A 19,592-nucleotide genomic window follows, 5' to 3' on the forward strand; every position below is an offset into this window, starting at 1 on the left:
GACGAGGGATCCGTCGACGACCCGTCGAAGAACTCTGCTAAGCCAGGTACATTGGAGTAGTAGAACCTTTTGTAGCAGGAAACAAGACTATTTTAAACATATATGGACTGGGCTTGTTGAAACACTTTATTTACAGGTTGCCCAGGTGGGGGGATCCTCATACAGAACTGTGTCTGGTGGTAGGGACCCAGTATTCTGCCATTGTTTAACCCAACTTGTCTTCCTCCCTATGTCTATTTTTGATACACTTTACTATTTGATTGGTATGCCATTTGAATGTCATGACCCTTGCCCCTGGCCCTCACTGGCAAGTCAGCCTTCCAGTTAGGGCCAGGTCAAAGACCTTAAAACCTCATCTAAGACTCTCTTGGAGTCAGTCCTGGCGCCTTTGGCGCCAGGCTCATAACCATCATGAAGACCAACATTAGAATGGGACTATTTATTTGGGACTATTTAACTTGGGGGGGGTTCAGCCAACACGGAGGCATACACATAGCTCAGTTACAAAGAACTGAGCTATGCGGTCTAGTCTTTTGGGTGTGGCAGGCCTGGGACTACTTTACCTGGACTACTTTGGTGTTACGCTCACCTGGTATCCATAGGGACGCCACCCAGCCGAGTTACTCGCTGGTATGCTTCTCAGCTTTGTCCTGATGTGGTCTGCAGGGAAGGTTCTGCCTTGTGGTAGAATTAGGCATGCTCTCCTTCCTGCCTTCTTTGCAGGGGCGCGTTGTCTTTCATGGGCGAGTGCGGTCCAGTTACTTCACTGAAGCTGGCCCGTTTGATATTGTTCAGGTAGGTCTTATTGCTGTTCTTTAGTTTTGTTGCTATCCTGCATGCCTTTCTTTGTTTAAAATATCTCTTTTTTCTCCCTTAGGTATGCAGAGCTTCAGCGCGGCGAACTGGCTTGGATGAGCCCCGCTGGTAAATGATGGCGCATTAAGAGCGCTATGATGCGGTAAGTAAGCGCTATGTGCAGCGCTGCAAAGTCTTGCCTTTGCTAACCTGTGTTTTCCTTCCTTGTAGGTCTCAGTGTTCTTCAGCGCGAGTGAAATGTCCGGAGTGGTGGCAGCCGAGAGGCGACCAGCCAGGTAAGCCTTTTGAGCAGTTCGTAATTTGTAAATGTCTCTACTGCTTGTTTTAATGTTGCCTCTATCTTCCTCTTTCAGGTCGTTCTGTCCGGGTGGCGTGCAGATTCGAGGAAGCTGTTCTCAGTAGCTGCGAGTGTTTAAAGATGAAGACTGCAGGTAAAATGCTGCTGCTAATGATGTTCATTTTGTCTCTTTGCAGGTTCTGCTTCTCCGAGGTTCGAGGGAATAGCTGGATAAGGTGAGCGTCACGTTGCAAGCTGCAAAGTAACGCAAAGCGTATTGTCTTGCTCGGGTGTGGTTTAAATAGCCCCAACAAAATAGTCCAGGTAAAGTAGTCCCAAGGCTGTCACACCCAAAACACTAGACTGCACAGCTTGGTTCTTAGGAACCAAGCTATGTGGATGCCTCCTTGTTGGCTGACAATACAATAAAGTAGTTCCCAAGCACATTGTTTTTCATGGTGTATGAGCCTGGCGCCATAGGCACCAGGACTGGCCCCATGAGGGCTTTTGAAGAGGATGCCAGGCTCTAGAGACCCGAGTCCTGACTCCACCTGGCCAATGGGTTTGCCAGAGGGGGTTTTTGGCGAAGGTCGTGACAGCACTTCCCCCTAAGGCCCCTCCCATGGGGTTCCTTCTGTCTGGCCCAGGTTTGGTTGGGAAGTTCCGATGGAATTTCCTGATTAGATGTGGTGCGTGGATATTCTCACTGGGCTCCCAGGATCTATCTTGTGGTCCAAATCCTTTCCAATCCTTTCCAATCGACGAGATAATATAGCTTGGTCCTAGAGTATTTAGAGTCCAAGATATCTTTGACTTCGAATTCTGGTTCTCCGTCAACAAGTATGGGCTTAGATGGTGTCCCAATCCATGTGCCGGGTTGCATTGGTTTCAGGAGGGACACATGGAATACCGGGTGGATGTGTAGATTAGGTGGTAAATCCAGTTTCACGGCTTGATAATTGCCTTAATGGTATAGGGTCCTAAAAATCTGGGTTGAAAGGTCCGGGTTCCCTTGATGGGTACGAATTTAGCGGCTAACCAAACTTTGTCTCCTACTTGATAATCAGGGGCCTTTTTCCGGTGTTGGTCGGCAAATCTCTTTTGTTTTCTTTGGCATGAATAAGGTGTTCCTTTGCCCTTTTAAAAGCCTGAGTAATGGTTGTGTGTAGAGTCTTTAACGCTGGCATTTCCAAGCTGGCTGGAAGGTCTAGTTCAGAGGTACGTGGATGTCTGCCATAAAGGGTATAGAAGGGTGTTTGCCCCGTGCTTGAATGCAAAGAATTGTTATATGCATATTCGGCTATCCATAGTAGGTCTTTCCAATTCCTTTGTTCGTGGTGCAGCATGCACTGTAAATATTGCTTGGGTGTCTGATTGGTTCTCTCGGTTTGGCCGTCCGTTTGGGGATGGTGACTGGTAGATAGCCGAATGTCGATCTGCACCATTGCACAAAATATTTTCCAGAAGTTTGAAATTAACTGGCGGCCCCGATCGGAGACCAGAACCAAAGGGAAGCCAGGTAGCTTAACCATGCCCTCCAGGAACACTTTTGCTAAAGTGGCTGCGTCTGGCAGACCTTTGAGAGGAATAAAATGGGCCATCTTCGAGAATAAGTCCACAACTACAAGGATGGTGTTGAACCCTTGGCTTGGAGGTAGATTAGTGATGAAGTCAAGGGAAAGAGTGTGCCATGGAACTGGAGGAATGCCCAATGGTTGAAGGAGACCAGATGGTTTTTGTTTCTGTGATTTATTTTGTGCGCAGACACCGCAGGACTGAATATACTGAATGATGTCCTTATGCCAGGCAGGCCATCAAAAGTTCTCTTTCACCTTAGCTAGGGTTTTGGCGATCCCAGGATGCCCTTCAATCAGTGAATCATGATAGTTTGAAATAATATGCTGTTGTAATTCCTTCTTGGGTACATATAGGCTATCCCTAAAAAAGGGTAGATGGTTCTTGATGGTATATTGTTCTCCTTGAGTTTGCCATGCGAGGTAGGCATCGGGATTCATTGTCCGTTGGATTTCTTTTCGTAGTTCTGCTTGTGTTAAGACTGTCGTGATACCCAAGAGTTTGTCTTTAGGTATAATAGGTACTGGGTCTGGAGTTGTATATACTATTTCGTATATGCCCATGCGAGATAAGGCATCCGCCTTTCCGTTTCTGACTCCTGGTCGAAATGTGATTACATAATCATATTCGGCGAAGAAAAGGACCCACCGTAATTGGTGCGAGGACTGGGCCTTGGCTGTTTTGAGATATTGCAGGTTTCGATGGTCTGTGATGACTGTAATGGTGTGTCTGTCCCACAGAAGGTAGTGCCTCCAGGCTTTAAAGGCAGATTTGATAGCCAGGAGTTCCTTGTCCGTGATGGCATAATTAATCTCTGGAGGAGAGAACTTTTTCGACCAGAAGGCCACAGGATGTAGCTAGCCGCTTTCCGGGTCTCTCTGTGAAAGGACAGCCCCCCTTGCGAGACTGGACGCATCAGTTTCAACGACATAAGGGAGGTCTGGACGAGGATGTCGCAGGATTGGAGCGAAGGTAAACCTTTGTTTAAGTTCCTGAAAGGCTTCTTCTGCTTCTTCGGTCCAAGCAAACTTTTTATTGTTTTTTCGTAATAGTACTGTGATTGGGTGCACAACCTGAGAGAAGTCTGGGATGAACCGGCGGTAGAAGTTTGCAAAGCCCAGCATGCTTTGTACCCCTTTCAGAGACGTTGGGGAAGGCCATTTCAGAATAGCATCTACCTTTTGCACGTCCATTCTGATGCCTCCTGGAGTAAGGATAAAACCAAGAAATTCTACTTCGGTGACGTGAAAAAAGCATTTTTCAAGCTTTGCATACAAGCGATGTTGACGGAGCTTGGTGAGGACTGAACGAACGTGCCTGACATGATCTTGTTCCGAGGCTGAGTATACTAAGATGTCATCTATGTACACTAAGCGCACACATCAATTAACTCCCTTAAGACGTCATTCATGAAATATTGGAATGCCGCAGGAGCATTGCATAACCCGAAGGGCATGACTTGATATTCAAACAAGCCGTACTTAGTACGGAAGGCGTTTTTCCATTCATCTCCTTTTCTGACTTAGACCAGGTGGTACGCTCCTCGAAGGTCCAATTTGGTATAAATCTGGGCATCTTTAACTTGGTCTAGCATCTCAGGGATAAGTGGCAAGGGGTAGCGGTTCTTCACGGTGAGCTGGTTCAATGCGCGGTAGTCAATACAGGTTCTCAAGTCTCCTTTCTTTTTTGGTACGAAGAACAAAGGACTGGCTGCGGGGGACTTCGAAGGACGGATAAATCCATTTGGAAGGTACTGGTCTAAATAGGATTTCAAATGAAGGTTTTCTGGTTCTGTGAGAGCGTAGATCCTGCCGCAAGGGATTTGTGCACCAGGAACAAGGTCGATCTGACAGTCATAGGGCCTGTGCAGCGGCAATGTATTGGCTTGGTCCTTTCGGAAAACATCCTGGAAATCATGGTATTCACTTGGCAAGGTATTAGTTGCTCCCAGGGTTGATACTGTTGCTCCGGGAGTCATGGGGATACAGACGTCGGGTTTCTCCTCTTGGTAATAGGAGGCAGGGGAGCAGTCACCGGGGAAGGTTAATTTTCGTGCCCGCCAGTCTATCAAAGGGTTGTGAGCAACCAACCATGGCATCCCTAGTATTAGCCTGAACTGAGGTGCCTTGATGAGATCGAATGAAATAGACTCCCGATGTCCGTCCTGGCACAGCAAGGTTACCCTGGCTGTGCACTGGGTTACTGGTCCGGAAGCGATTTCTGTCCCATCCACGGTGGTTACCTTGTCCATAGTTGGCTTAGAACACAAAGGAAGCCCCATCTCTGCTGCCAGTTCTCGATCAATATAATTTCCAACTGCTCCGCTATCGATGTATGCTTCAACGGCATGCATTCTTGATGACTGTTGGTGGTTAATTAAGATCACTGGTATTGCAAAGTGCGAGGTCAGCAACTCTTTCTTCTCACTCGACAAACTCTACGTTTGTCGAGCTTGGTAGTTTTCCGATTCCTTAGCTTCATCCTATCTGTGGCCCCGACTGTTCTTCTTGGGGGTTTTACTGGACAGTCCTTTAGGAAATGTCCTGGTTTCCCACAATAAAAACAAAGGTGTTGTTGTCTTCTTTTGTCCCGCTCTTGTTTTGTTAATGGAGGCCGTATCCCTCCAATCTGCATGGGTTCTACAGCATTTTCAGGTACACGGGGTGTGTTTTCCCTTGGTCGAACATACAGGGTCCGAGGGTCCATCTTAGACCGGTCTGCCTTTCGGTCCTGCAACCGGTGGTCTAGCTGCACGACCAGATTCATGAATTCTGCGCAGTGTCTGGGTGGATCAACCACCTGGGCTAAGACGTCCTTTAATTTGCCTTGTAAGCCTCGATGGAATAACGTGGTTCTTTTGTTTTCTGGCCACCTAGTTTCGGCAACCAGTCTATTGAAGGTAGCAATGTATGTTAACAAGTCCTGATTCCCCTGTCGGAGGGACAAGAGTTCATTGTCTACTGCTTGTTCCTGGGTATGGCGAGCAAAAGGTTTTTTCATTTCTCTCTGGAACCCCCCAAAGTCATGTAATAGAGGATCGTCATGGGTTACCAACGGCACCGACCAATCTGCTGCACTACCACTCAGGTATGATAAGACAAAAGCTACCCGAGCTTGGTCGTTTGGAAATGTTCCGGGCCTACAAAGAAAATGAAGGCGGCACTGATTGATGAATGCTGCATACTTCCGTGGGTCGCCTGAGAACCTTTCTGGTGGTGCCAGGAGCACTGTTCCAGGTAACGTGATCTGTACCGGAGTGGGTGGTATGGTGGGGTTTTGCATCGTTGGATTGCTTCCAGGTAGAGGCGTCAGTCCTGCCTGTGATTGCAAGTATTGCCTGCTAATCTCTTCAGTGCGTTCTTTGGTCACTATTAGGTCTCTCAGGAGGGCATTAGTCTCTTGTCGGGCAGAATGAACCTCAGCACGAAGCTCTCCTAGTAATTGGGCCAATTGGTCCATTTCTGATGTCTCCATGGCGCCCAGGTGGATTTGTTATGGTAGGCTTTGCGTTCTGTTACGCTCACCTGGTATCCACAGGGACGCCACCCAGCCGGTTTACTCGCTGGTATGCTTCTCAGCTTTGCCCTGATGTGGTCTGCGGGAAGGTTCTGCCTTGTGGTAGAATTAGGCGTGCTCTCCGTCCTGCCTCCTTTGCAGGGGCGCGTTGTCTTTCATGGGCGAGTGCGGTCCAGTTACTTCACTGACGCCGGCCAGTTTGATATTGTTCAGGTAGGTTTTATTGCTGTTCTTTAGTTTTGTTGCTATCCTGCATGCCTTTCTTTGTTTAAAATTTCTCTTTTTTCTCCCTTAGGTATGCAGAGCTTAAGCACGGCGAACTGGCTTCCACCAATCCAGTACAAATAACCCTTCCTGGAGCAGTTCCTTTAGCTCCACCTGAACGGTTTACAGGGGACCCCAAGAAGCATACAACGTTCATGAACCAGTGTCATCTTCATTTCCTTTGCAGACCTGGGGCTTTTCCTAACGACCAAGCGCGGGTTGCTTTTGTCTTGTCATATCTGAGTGGCAGTGCTGGGGATTGGTCGGTACCATTGGTAAGTCAGGATAATCCGTTGTTACATGACTTTGGGGGTTTCCAAATGGAAATGGAAAAACTCTTTGCTTGTCATACCCAAGGCCAAGCATTATACAATGAACTTTTGACACTCCGTCAAGGAAGTCAAGACTTGCTTACATATATAGCAACATTTAACAGACTAGTCGTTGAAGCTGGGTGGCCTGAGGAAAAAAGGACCACACTATTTCATCGGGGTCTACGAGAGGAACTAAAGGATGTCCTTGCTCAAGTGGTTAACCCACCTAAAGACTGTGGAGAATTCATCAACCTTGTGGTGCAATTAGACCACAGATTAAAAAGACTAAAAAGCAGACCGGATAAGGTTAGACACTCGAGCTGTGTATGTCCGGTCAAAGGATAATGTTCCACGTACATTGGAAAACACGGTAGAACCCATGCAAATCGGAGGTGTACGGCCCCCTTTAACTAAAACTGAAAGAGACAAGAGAAGGCAACAGCAATTATGCTTATATTGCAGAAAATCAGGCCACTTCCTCAAGGAATGTCCAGTGAAATCACCAAGGAGAACTGTTGGAGCCACAGAGAAGGAAGATGATAACAAGGAGTCAGAAGATTACCAAGCCCGGCAAGCGTAGAGGTCCGCTTGTCCAGCAGGATGGATGAGCCACTGACCTCACACTTTGCATTACCAGTAATTTTGATCAATCACCAACAACCATCTCGGATGCATGCTGTCGAAGCATACATAGACAGCGGAGCAGTTGGGAATTATATAGACCAAGATCTGGCAGCAGAGATGGGGCTTCCCTTATGCTCTAAGTCGACTACTGAAAAAGTTACTACTGTTGATGGGACAGAAATAGCTTCCGGACCAGTAACCCAATGTACAGAAGCACTAACCTTACTGTGCCAGGATGGACACTGAGAATCTATTGCATTCGATCTCATCAAAGCTCCTTAGTTTCGACTAATCTTAGGGATGCCATGGTTGGTAGCTCACAACCCTCTAATAGATTGGCGTTTGATTGTGCTCGCACCTGTTATTACCAAGAAAAGGGGAAAACAGACTTATGTACATCTGCTACTTCCAGTACGGGGGCAATTGTACTAGGTGTGACTAGTACTCTACCAAATGAATACCAAGATTTTCAAGACGTGTTCCAGAAAGAACAAGCCAATACTCTACCACCGCACAGGCCCTATGATTGTCAGATCGACCTCATACCTGGTGCGCAAATTCCTTGTGGTCGAATCTATGCACTTACTGAACCAGAAAACCTCCATTTGAAATCTTATCTTGATCAGTACCTGGCAAATGGATTTATCCGCCAATCTAAATCACTGACAGCCAGTCCCTTATTCTTTGTACCAAAGAAGGAAGGAGATTTGAGGACTTGCATCGACTATCGCACATTAAACCAGATCACAGTAAAAAAACTTTATCCACTGCCCCTTATTCCCGAATTATTGGATCAAGTCAAAGACGCCGAAATCTATACCAAACTGGACCTTAGGGGGGCATACCATCTTGTTCAAGTGAAGAAAGGAGACAAATGGAAAACCGCCTTTCATACCAAATGTGGCTTGTATGAATTCCAGGTCATGACTTTTGGACTTTGCAACGCTCCTGCTGCATTCCAATACTTTATGAATGATGTTTTGCGGGAGTTAATCGACGTTTGCGCCCTGGTTTACATTGAGGACATCTTAGTGTATTCTGCTACAAAAGAAGACTATGCCAGGCATGTCCGCTCCGTCCTTACTAAACTCCGCCAACATAAACTGTATGCTAAACTCGAAAAATGTTCTTTTCATGTCACCGAAGTGGAGTTCGTCGGTTTTATCCTCACACCAAAAGGTATCAGAATGGATAGTCAAAGGTAGATGCCATTTTTAACTGGCCGTCACCAACTTCATTTAAAGGAATCCAGAGTATGTTGGGCTTTGCAAACTTTTACAGCCGATTCATCCCAGATTTTTCCCAAATAGTGCATCCAATTACATCACGATTAAGAAAAAACAATAAAAAGTTCCATTGGACCGAAGAAGCAGAGAAGGCCTGTCAAGAAATTAAGAAAGAATTCACTTCTGCTCCAGTTCTATGGCATCCTCGCCCAGACCTCCCTTATATAGTTGAAACAGATGCATCTAGCATGGCTATGGGAGCTGTTCTCTCACAAAGGGACCAAGGAACTGGCTAGTTACACTCTGTGGCCTTCTGGTCACGAAAATTCTCCCCTCCCGAACTCAACTATGCTATCACAGACAAAGAACTCTTGGCTATAAAATCAGCTTTCAAGGCATGGCCACACTATCTTCTTTGTGCTAGACATACTGTAATGGTCATAACTGATCATCGAAACCTGCAATAACTAAAAACAGCAAAGGCTTAATCATCCCGTCAACTCCGGTGGGCTCTTTTCTTCGCTGAATATGACTATGTGATCATCTACTGGCCAGGAGTCTGATACGGAAAGGCTGACACCTTGTCCCGCATGGGTGTTGATGAAAAGGTATACATAACTCCAGATCCAGTAGCCATAATTCTAGAAGACAAACTCCTGGGTCTTACGACAACGTTGACACAGGGTGAACTCCAAAACAAGATCCAACTCTTAATGTATCCCACTTTCTCACAAGAGTGGTGTACTCAAGGAGAACATTACACCATTGAAGACCAGTTACCATATTTTAGGAACCGTCTATACTTGCCAAGTAAAGATTTACAAGAGCAAGTTATTTCGGGTTATCACGACTCCCTGATTGAAGGTCATCCTGGAATTGCCAAAACACTAGCTAAAGTAAAACGAAACTATTGGTGGCTCACATGGCGTAAAGACATCATACAATTTATCCAATCTTGCGGTGTGTGTGCACAAAACAAGTCCCAAAAGCAGAAACCAGCTGGTCTTCTCCAACCATTGGAAATTCCTCCCTCACCATGGCACACGCTGTCCCTTGATTTCATTACAGATCTACCTCCCAGTCAAGGATTCAACACCATCTTACTAGTTGTAGACTTGTTCTCTAAAATGGCACACTTTATTCCTTTTAAGGGTCTTCCAAATGCATCCAATTTAGCAAAAGTATTCCTGGAGGAAATCGCACGGCTACATGGCTTTCCATCGGTCTTGATCTCAGATCGAGGTAGTCAGTTTGTATCCAGCTTCTGGAGGAAATGATGTTCAATGGCCCAAATTGACATTCGACTATCCACAAGTCACCATCCTCAAACTGATGGCCAAACAGAAAGAACAAACCAAACCCTCGAGCAATACTTACGTTGCATGTTACATCAAGTGGAAAGAAATTGGAAGGACTTGTTAAGGATAGCTGAATATGCCTATAATAATTCATTACACACCAGCACTGGACAAACCCCTTTCTACACTATATATGGTAGACATTCACGTATTTCAGAATTGGATCTCCCAACCCCTTTGGAAATGCCAGCGGTTAAAACCCTACATACGACTATTTCCCAGGCCTTCAAAGAAGCAGCAGAACATTTACTCCAAGCCAAGAACAGACAAAAGAAATTCGCTGAACAACATCGTACTAAAGCCCCCGACTATAAAATTGGAGACAAGGGGCCTCATTACGAGTCCGGCGGTAACCGAGGCGGTAAAAACACCTGTTTACCGCCAGGCTCGTATTACCATTCCGCCTCTGTAATTCCCGGAATTACCGGGGCATTACAACCCCGGTGTCCTGGGAATTCCGGAGGTAGAATGGTGTAAATCCCCATTCCCATTGAGTCCTGTAGGAATCAATGGGAATGGGGATCATGGAAACACTGGCACCATCTTGTGATGGTGCCGGTGTTTCCTTGTCCACCTGCAGGCGGGCGGTGGTAAACCCGCCAGGTCAGACCTGGCGGGAACGCCACCTCCCGCCTGCAGGACTCGTGATCGGGCGATCCGGAATTAACAGTGGCGGCGGGTTTACCGCCACTGTTATTTCCGGACAGCCCGACCTGTAATGAGGCCCAAGGTCTGGTTAGCATCAAAATATGTGCCCATAAAAGTCACTCGGACTTTTCGTCCCCGATATCTGGGACCTTATTCTATTGAATCCATAATAAATCCTGTGGCAGTTAAATTAGGCCTACCACCCACTATGCAGATTCATCCTGTGTTTCACGTATCACTCCTAAACCGGTACAACCCGGACTCGGGTTACAACACCACCAAAACCAGAATTAGTTGACGGAGAACCAGAGTTTGAAGTAAAGGATATCCTAGACTCAAAATACACCAGAACCAAACTATACTACTTAGTTGATTGGAAGGGATACGGCCCTCAAGACAAATCATGGGAACCTAGTGAATACATCCATGCACCTCGCTTAATTAAAAAAAGTTCCATTAGAATGACCCAGCCAAACCAGGCCCAGGCAGAAGTGCCACTGTGAGATGGGCTTGGGGGGGAGTGCTGTCATGACCCTTGCCCCTGGCCCTCACTAGCAAGTCAGACTTCCAGTTAGGGCCAGGTCAAAGGCCTTAAAACCTCATCTAAGACTCTCTTGGAGTCAGTCCTGGCGCCTTTGACGACAGGCTCATAACCATCATGAAGACCAACATTAGAATGGGACTATTTACTTGGGGCTATTTAACTTGGGGGGGGGGTTCAGCCAACATGGAGGCACACACATAGCTCAGTTACAAGGAACTGAGCTATGCGGTCTAGTCTTTTGGGTGTGGCAGGCCTGGGACTACTTTACCTGGAATACTTTGGGTGTGGCAGGCCTGGGACTATTTTACCTGGACTACTTTACCAGAGACTATTTAAACCACACCCAAACAGCAGAACATGCTTTGCGTTATTCTGCTGTGGGCAGCGTAACGCTCACTGTGTTCAGTTCTTTGATGCCAGCTTACCTGAAACCAAGGACCTGCAGAGAGAGAGAAAGAACACTAGGAAACTTACCTGGAACAGTATCCTGTCTTCAATCCATCGCTGACTTCAGTTCCACTCACCTGAAGGCACAAACTCCATCATCCGGCACTGCATGCATCCTGGAATACCATAAACTGAAAAGAGGAGAAAGAAAGACAGCATTAGTAAGCGTTTACTCATGTTTCCTCCCGAATGAAGAAAGCCACACAATTCTTACCTGGGTATTCATCTCCTGGTCAGTATCATTGCTGGAACATTGCGGCGCTCGGTGAGGAACATCGCAACCTGCAAGGAGAGAAAAGACACAGGTTAGCAATATAAAAGGCGAAACAGCGCCGCGTATTGCACATTACTCACCGGACAGCATCGCGCACACCGCACTTTTGTCTACCGGCCCATGCTCATCTTCAAACTGCATGACAACACCAAAATACCTTTCCATACCTAAAAGGAAAGAAGCAAGACATTATTATTCAAACTAATAGGAACATAAGAACTGCATATAAAGACTGTAAAGCAACAAACCTACGGAGTCGCAGCAGGCCTGGATTCCCACAGGGGGGCTTGCACCAGTGAAGTAACTTGGTTGCTGCTCGCCCCCCACATCTATGCGCCCATGCCACGAGGAGCAGGATGGAGAATCCACCTTTTACAATATTAAGGTAACTAGGAGGCCCAAGGGGGAGGAAGGAGTTGAGGCCAAGGGAGGTGGGAAAACAAAGACAATCTGGTATTGAATCCAGATCTCCTATATTGCAGACCCATCTTTACCCAGAGGCCTTACCAAGGGACCAGGAGAGGGTTCAAGAGTGAAAATAATCCAACCAGGGCTGGGTGGCGCCCCCGTGGATACCAGGTGAGCGTAACATTGAACTGTCAGCAGTTGGTGCATTTTAAAGGAGTCAAGAGTGAACTGTGGTACCACATAGACATTGTACATATTTACCATATTAGAATTGCTAGAGTACAAAGTGTCTTATTGATTGTGTATACAAATTGAACCTTATTTATATAAAGAACTGTGTTATCACATAACATAGTGTGTGGACATTCCTTTATGGGGGTTGGGGACTACACTGTACTTACGAACCAGCCCGCATCACCTCCTGAGAGCTTAAGCCTTGATTGCTCGCCCTTCGTTACCATATAGATAATCTTGGCTGGGGTGCTCTGTGCTTCTACTCTGCCATATAGAGGGCAGGAGTACAGAAACCCCTCTCCAATCTTTACAATGTTGGCAGAGGTGGGATGCTAATGGTTTTAAGAATCTGTGTGTAACCTTGCCACTTGAAAATATCCACACTTTGTTAATTTGAGGTTTCGTTGTGTACTAAAATAACAACATTACACGCAATGGAATCTATTGCAAATGGTAAATTGACTAGGATGAACTTAGATGCTCTCCAGAGTGCTTGTGAAGACAGTGAGATGGACTTTGAAGATAAGTCTAGGGCTGAGCTGATAGTTGCCCTGGTGGACTACCAGACCGATTGTGATGCTCTTGATGAAAGGGGGGATGCAACCATTCAGGACCCTGCCCCTGGGGTTGTTATTAAATCTGTTTCTGGGAGTGCCACCTCTCCTGCCGCCTCTATTCTGAAATCCAGCAATGTTTCTTCAGGGAATTCCTTGGAACTTGAATTATTGGGGATGAAATTGGCCTTTGACTATAAAAAGGTGGACACTGAAGCTGAACTTAAGAAGGAGGAGTTGGCACAGCAAGTGATACTCAAAGACAGGGATCTTGAACTTAAAAACTAAGACACTGAATGTCAGAGAATCCAGCTAGAGAAAGCTAGAGTGAAGACTTCAGCCAAACCAGTTGAGAGTGTCAGGTCCCCTGCCACCAAGTTTATGAAAGATTTGGTTGGTGTGTATGTGGAGGGTTCTGATATACTCCAATGGATTTAAGCGTTTGAAATGGCTTTTGGAATGCATGATGTTGATAAAAGAGATTGGGCTAAGTGTTTGTTAAGTAGAGTGCCTCAGACTGGTTATGACTGTATTCTGAAACTGAGTGTGGAAGAAAGGAGTCTGTATGAGTGAATGAAATCTGCTTTGATTGCCAAGTTTGTCAAGACACCTACCCAATTCCTTAAAAGGTTCAGGGATTATAAGAAAAGAGAGAATGGCCCTCATTACGACCCCGGCGGTAAGTGAAAAACGATGCCGGTAAATGATTACCGGCATCGTTTACCGCTAGGTCCGATCATGACCCGTGAAAGTGCTATTAGCGGCATCGTAGTTAACGGTGCTGCTAACAGCACCAAGCTTGCGCGCACGCGACCTTCCACGCCGTAAGTACCGGCATCGTGCAAAGGTAGGCAAATCACGAACCAAGCGGACATGCTCTTAACGCCTTCGCGAAGGCCGTAAAGTACCTTACCGCCATGGTGCTAATTCCGCCATCGCGAACCAACCGTATATGGCCATGTGCAGTGTTCCCAGCTGCCACAGGTGTACAGAATCAGCACAGGTGGAGGCAATACAGACTCACCAAGTACAAAAAGAGCACACCCCACCCCTTGCCACACCCAGTCACACTCCACAATGATTCCAATACGACTAGCAATGTTGGGGCTGGAGGACCCGATTGCAATGCGAGTGCTACAACTACAACAACAACAACAACAGGCAGCACAGAGGAGACGCAGGAGGAGAAGGAGGGCAAGGCAGGGCCAGCAAGCCCCACCACCACAGCCAGTGCCACCACGCAGGCAGCCCCCAATCCCACGCACCCGAGCCAGTCCATTCAACCTCACCGCTGAGCAGATCCATACCTTGTACCGTTTGGACCGGGACTCCATCACTACCGTCGTTGACATGATACACAACGACATCGTCAGCATGATAGAACCACCCACCGCCATCCCCCCCCTACTGAAGGTAGTGTCCGTGCTCCACTTCCTGGCCACAGGCACCTACCAGTACACAGTGGGGCAATTGCATGGCATTTCACAACCATTATTCTCACGTACACTGATCCAAGTGCTCGATGCCCTCGTCAAGCACACAGATTACCACATTTCCTTACCATGGTCTGCCCAGGAGATTGCAAACACCAAAGTGGGTTTCCATGCACTAGCCGGCATACCTGGTTGCATTGGTGCCATCGACTGCACCCATGTGAAATTGTTGGTCCCACATGCCATGGAGGTAGCGTACCGCAACCGTAAACTATTTCACTCAATCAACATGCAAATGGTTTGTGACTCCAACAGGATCATCACACATTGTTGTGCCCGATTCCCCGGATCAACCCATGATTCAATGGTCCTGCGTAACTCCACAATACCACGCTACATGGAGCGACATGCAGGGCCAAGATCCTGGCTACTCGGTGAGTCTCATGTCATGGCAATGGAAATGTGAAGTGGGTAGGTGATTGACGTACCAATGCATACTTTACCTGGCTGAAAGGGGGGGGGGATGATGCATACTTTACCTGGCTGAAAGGGGGGGGAATGAAGCATACTTTACTTGGCTTAAAAGGGGGGGGTGATGTATACTTTACCTGGCTGCGAGTAGCAGAGGCAATGGAGCCAGCTCATACCCTAAAGCAGCCCAAATGTCAACTGACACCTGTACACATAATGCCCGATGTAAGCAGCCCTACCATGTGAATGAAGGTGTGTCCCAACCATGACACAACCATCTGCAAGTGCATTGTACCGATTCGGACCACATTGACCTCAATGAAATGCACCTACATGCAATGACTTTAGCCAATACACGGCACCAAACACCATCAACTGAAAGGCCAGTCCCCCATAACTGCGCGCAAAGGAGGCACATGACGGACAAAAACATCAATACACCACTACACAGACACCGAGGCCCCAAATATGTGCCTATCAACATTAGTACTGCTCAGTGGGGTCATCATGAGGCTGACAGCAATGTTGCCATGATGAGAGCGTTGATATCACAGGACACCTGCCAGGTCACCAAAACAAACACCATGAACGGACACAGTGGATGGGCACTCACAAGGCACTTGACCCCCCTGCATACATTGGTTGATGGCATGCAAAACAGTGCATGAGAGGAATACACATATACCGGTCACATAGTGTGAATCCATTTGTGCATATAAAAGTGGTACAAAGTAACAGTTGAATGCATGCCATGGTGGCACGTCATGATTTGAGATTTGATGTCATGACTGACACATACATTGTTGCCCACATACAGGTGATGCAGGCTATCCCCTGAAGAGGTGGCTCCTTTCACCAGTCCGGAACCCACAGAACCAGCACGAGGAGGACTTCAATCGTGCACATACACAAACCTGTGTAGTGATTGAGCAGGCATTTGGCCTATTGAAGGCACGGTTTCACTGCCTCAGCAGGTCTGGTGGGGCACTCCTGTACCGCCATGAGAAGGTGGCAAAGATCGTCATGGCATGTGTCATGCTACACAATATGTGCATCAGACGGAATGTGCCCCTGCCTCTTTGACGCTGAACTGCAACCACCTGACGATGAGGATGAGGATGAGGAGGGTGGGGATGGGGCAGCATCTCAGCGAGGCAGCGATGCACAGGAGGGGCGTGACATGCGTCGGACTCTGATCAACCAATGTTTCTAGCACACACGGATGGGGGGTGTCACATGGAGATGGCAATTGGGGCACTGTGTGTGTCTGGGATATGCACACTGTGGACTGTTCACCAATAAATCACACATACGCAATGAGCAATGTCCACACATGTGATTTGTGATCAAGCAAAAATTGTATTGTAAATGTGAATTCAATTAACACACCCACTCACCCCTCCCCCCTCAACTCCCCAACACACCGACTCCCCCCCCTCAACTCCCCAACACACCCACTCCCTCTCCCCCCTCAACTCCCCAACACACCCACTCCCCCTCCCCCTCAACTCCCCAACACATCCACTCCCCCCTCCCCCCTCAACTCTCCAACACACCCACTCCCCCCTCCCCCCTCAACTCCCCGCAAAAGTGCGTGGATGCCTGTGTTGAAGTGCCTAATGTGGAATTGATCCACTGGGTGGCCTCTATTGGCAGCCCCCTCTGCCGGCCCCCGGGGCACCCCTGCCTGTACTCCGCAGGTTCCTGGCCGACCTGCGGACGGGGCTGCTTGGGCAGAACTGGCAGCGGAGGAGGTACTCGGCTGCTCACTAGGACGCATGTCCCTCATTGTCTGTACAAGCTCCGAGAGCACGTGCCGCACCGCGGCAAGTTCGGCACAGATGTCCTTGGTGGAGGATTGTATAGCTGCCTTCACAGTCTCGGCACATTTTTGCATTTCAGCACTTGCACCTCCACAATCGGCCACATGCTGAGTGAGGAGTGAGGACAGTTGGTGTTGCCTTGTTGATATTTGGTCCAGCGACTGTTGGTATTTTTTGGAATTGGGTGATGCCATTGGCGCGTTCATTGGGCTACTCCCCTCCTCCACACCTTCCACTGGGCATGGAGTGGCTGGACATGAGTTATCAGGGGATAGCCCCTGTGTGTTATCAGCATGCAGGCTACACGGGGACAGGAAGGGGGAATGAAGGTGGGCAGTGGGGGGACATTCTATGACATCCTCATCATTCCGCACATCACTATCAGAGCAAGCTGCAATGGCAGCAGTCTCCCCAATCGTACTGCTTCCTGCAGACACAGTCCCTTCAGTGGCCACCAGTTGTTGAATGTCTATTGCTGGTGGTACCATGCTGCTTGCCTTGGTGCTTATCGTTGCCCTGGCCTGTGTTGTGGCAGTCGACTTTGGCTGCTGTGGGTTTTTTTTTGGTCCAGCAGAGGTGGAGGGTTGGTGTGGTGTTGCCTCGGGCCTGGCCTTCTTGGCAGGTGTGGTGCCAGTCTCGTCCTCGCCTGGGTCTGAATGGGAGCCTGTGGTGGAGCAAAGGAGGGAAAGTGTTATTGATGGGTCTGCGGACATTGAGCAGGCATTGTGATGACTGCCATGATTTTGATGACTAGATGGTGCACTTTGGAGGCAGTGACATACAGGTTGTCTCCCTTTTGGGTGGGAGAAGCAAGCAGGAATGTGGGTGCCTACAGTGAGAGTGTGCATACTGCATGTGTACAGGGTGTAGGTCAATGATGCCTGTTGGCAGTCTTCTGCTGATGTTTTGCGTTAACCCTATTAGGCAACATTATGCTTCCCATGAAACTGGACTTCAGGTAGTTTAGCATGGCTTAATTTGAGGCACCTACCTGCGTCACCTGATGTCGGGGCACCTCTCTCCATTTCACCGACCCCCTCGAGGGTCTCGATGCCAATGGTTGTGGCACATATCTCCTCCCACAGTTCCATTTTAATTGGTGAGTCTGCTCCTCCACCAGTTGCCATGCCCAGGTTTCTGTTGGCAGACAGTATACTCTTTACATGGAGCCGGAGGTCGTCCCACCTTTTCCGGCACTGTTTTGTGGTGCGGGGTGTTGTTCCTACTGCACTGACTTGCTGTGCGACTAGGTCCCATATGGCCTTCTTCCGTGCTATTGCCGGTCTGGTCATTTCAGTGGAGAATACTATGTCCGCGTTTTCCTGTAGGGTTTCCGCCAACATGGTGAGCTCTTCCCTACTGAAGCGCTCCTGCCCCTGCCGCAGCCGATCGCCAGATTTTTTGACAACCTTCGGCATTATGACGATGGGTAGATGTGGGTGAAGGTTTGTGGCGGGTCTTGGGGTCAGATGTGCACTGGTTGTGGAGGATTGCAATGGGTTGTGTTTTTAAAGATGGCCGCCGTGCTCTTTCCCATTCCGGTGCGATGGCATAACTTCCGGATCCGCTTCTTTACAGTCACCACTAATAGCGGTCACCGCTATTTGCGGTGATCGCTAATATCGGTGGGTAGGGTGGCGGTGGTGCAGCTTGCACGGTATACAATGCCGGTAGGTGACGTTTTTGGGACGTTAACGGCATGGCGCAGATTACATTACCGGCATGGCGCAATGCTCGTGCCCGAGAGGTCGTAATTTACAGCTCTTAACGGTTTCAGGCCAGCACGGACAGGTTAGTTGCGCCATGCCGGTAATGTCCATTACTTACCGCCGGGGTCGTAATGAGGGCCAGTGTGTCTTGGATTGACTGGGTGAGTGCTGCGCATATGAACATGATGGGGTGGATTGATGGATACAAAGAGAAAACTTTTGTTGAATTGTCCCACTTGTTTTTTTAGCATTTTTCTGAAGCCTGTTCACCAGAGCTGCACCAATATCTTGCTGACCAGATCCTTTTGGATCCCTTTAAGCTGGCCAGGCTGGCTGACAAGTGGGTCTCCCACCGGGTGTCCCCTAAGGAACCCAGTGGGAAGGACAAGGACAATGGAAAGACGGCCTCTCAGAAGTCTGAGGAGTCCCAAAAGCGTTCACAGTCGAGTAAATCTAAACCTTCCTCTCCTAAGACCCAAGAATCTAGTGGGAATACGTCTTATGTGGGTGGGAGTGAGAATAGTGGTCCTCCTGCTGCAAAGCAGGCTCCCAGTGGCTCCAGTACCGGACCTCGCATTCCTGGCACTTGTTGGGACTGTGGGGCTCTGGAACACAAGAAGGGTGACCCCAAGTGTAACGTTAAGGCACTTGGAGTCCAGGCTGTCAGCCTGACCTACCCTTGCTTCATGCTTGAGGTGGAGGTTACTGTCCTCCCCTCTTCTGCAGGAATCATATTCGGTGCTCCTGCAGAGATTTCTTTAGTGTCCCTAGGGGCCTGGGACCAGTACACAGAAGTACTGGCTACAATCCCACAAAACACCCGTAGCTTTTTGAGAAGTGTCCTCCTGAATGGCCAGCCTTCTACTGGTTTGAGAGACACTGGGGCAAGTATGACAGTGGTGGACAGGACCCTGCTCATGCGAGAGGACTATGTAGGTGCTCCTCTGAGAACTACAGGGTTAGTTGGTGGGACTCCCAAATATCTCCTGTTGCCTTAGACACCATCACGATTGCGGACAAGACAGCAAAGCTTCCCGTCCTGGCTCAGGGCAACATACCTGCTAACATTTTGTTGGG

This window comes from Ambystoma mexicanum, chromosome 9 (genome assembly GCF_040938575.1).
Source record: "Ambystoma mexicanum isolate Mex_15411 chromosome 9, UKY_AmexF1_1, whole genome shotgun sequence".
Classification (NCBI taxonomy): domain Eukaryota; kingdom Metazoa; phylum Chordata; class Amphibia; order Caudata; family Ambystomatidae; genus Ambystoma; species Ambystoma mexicanum.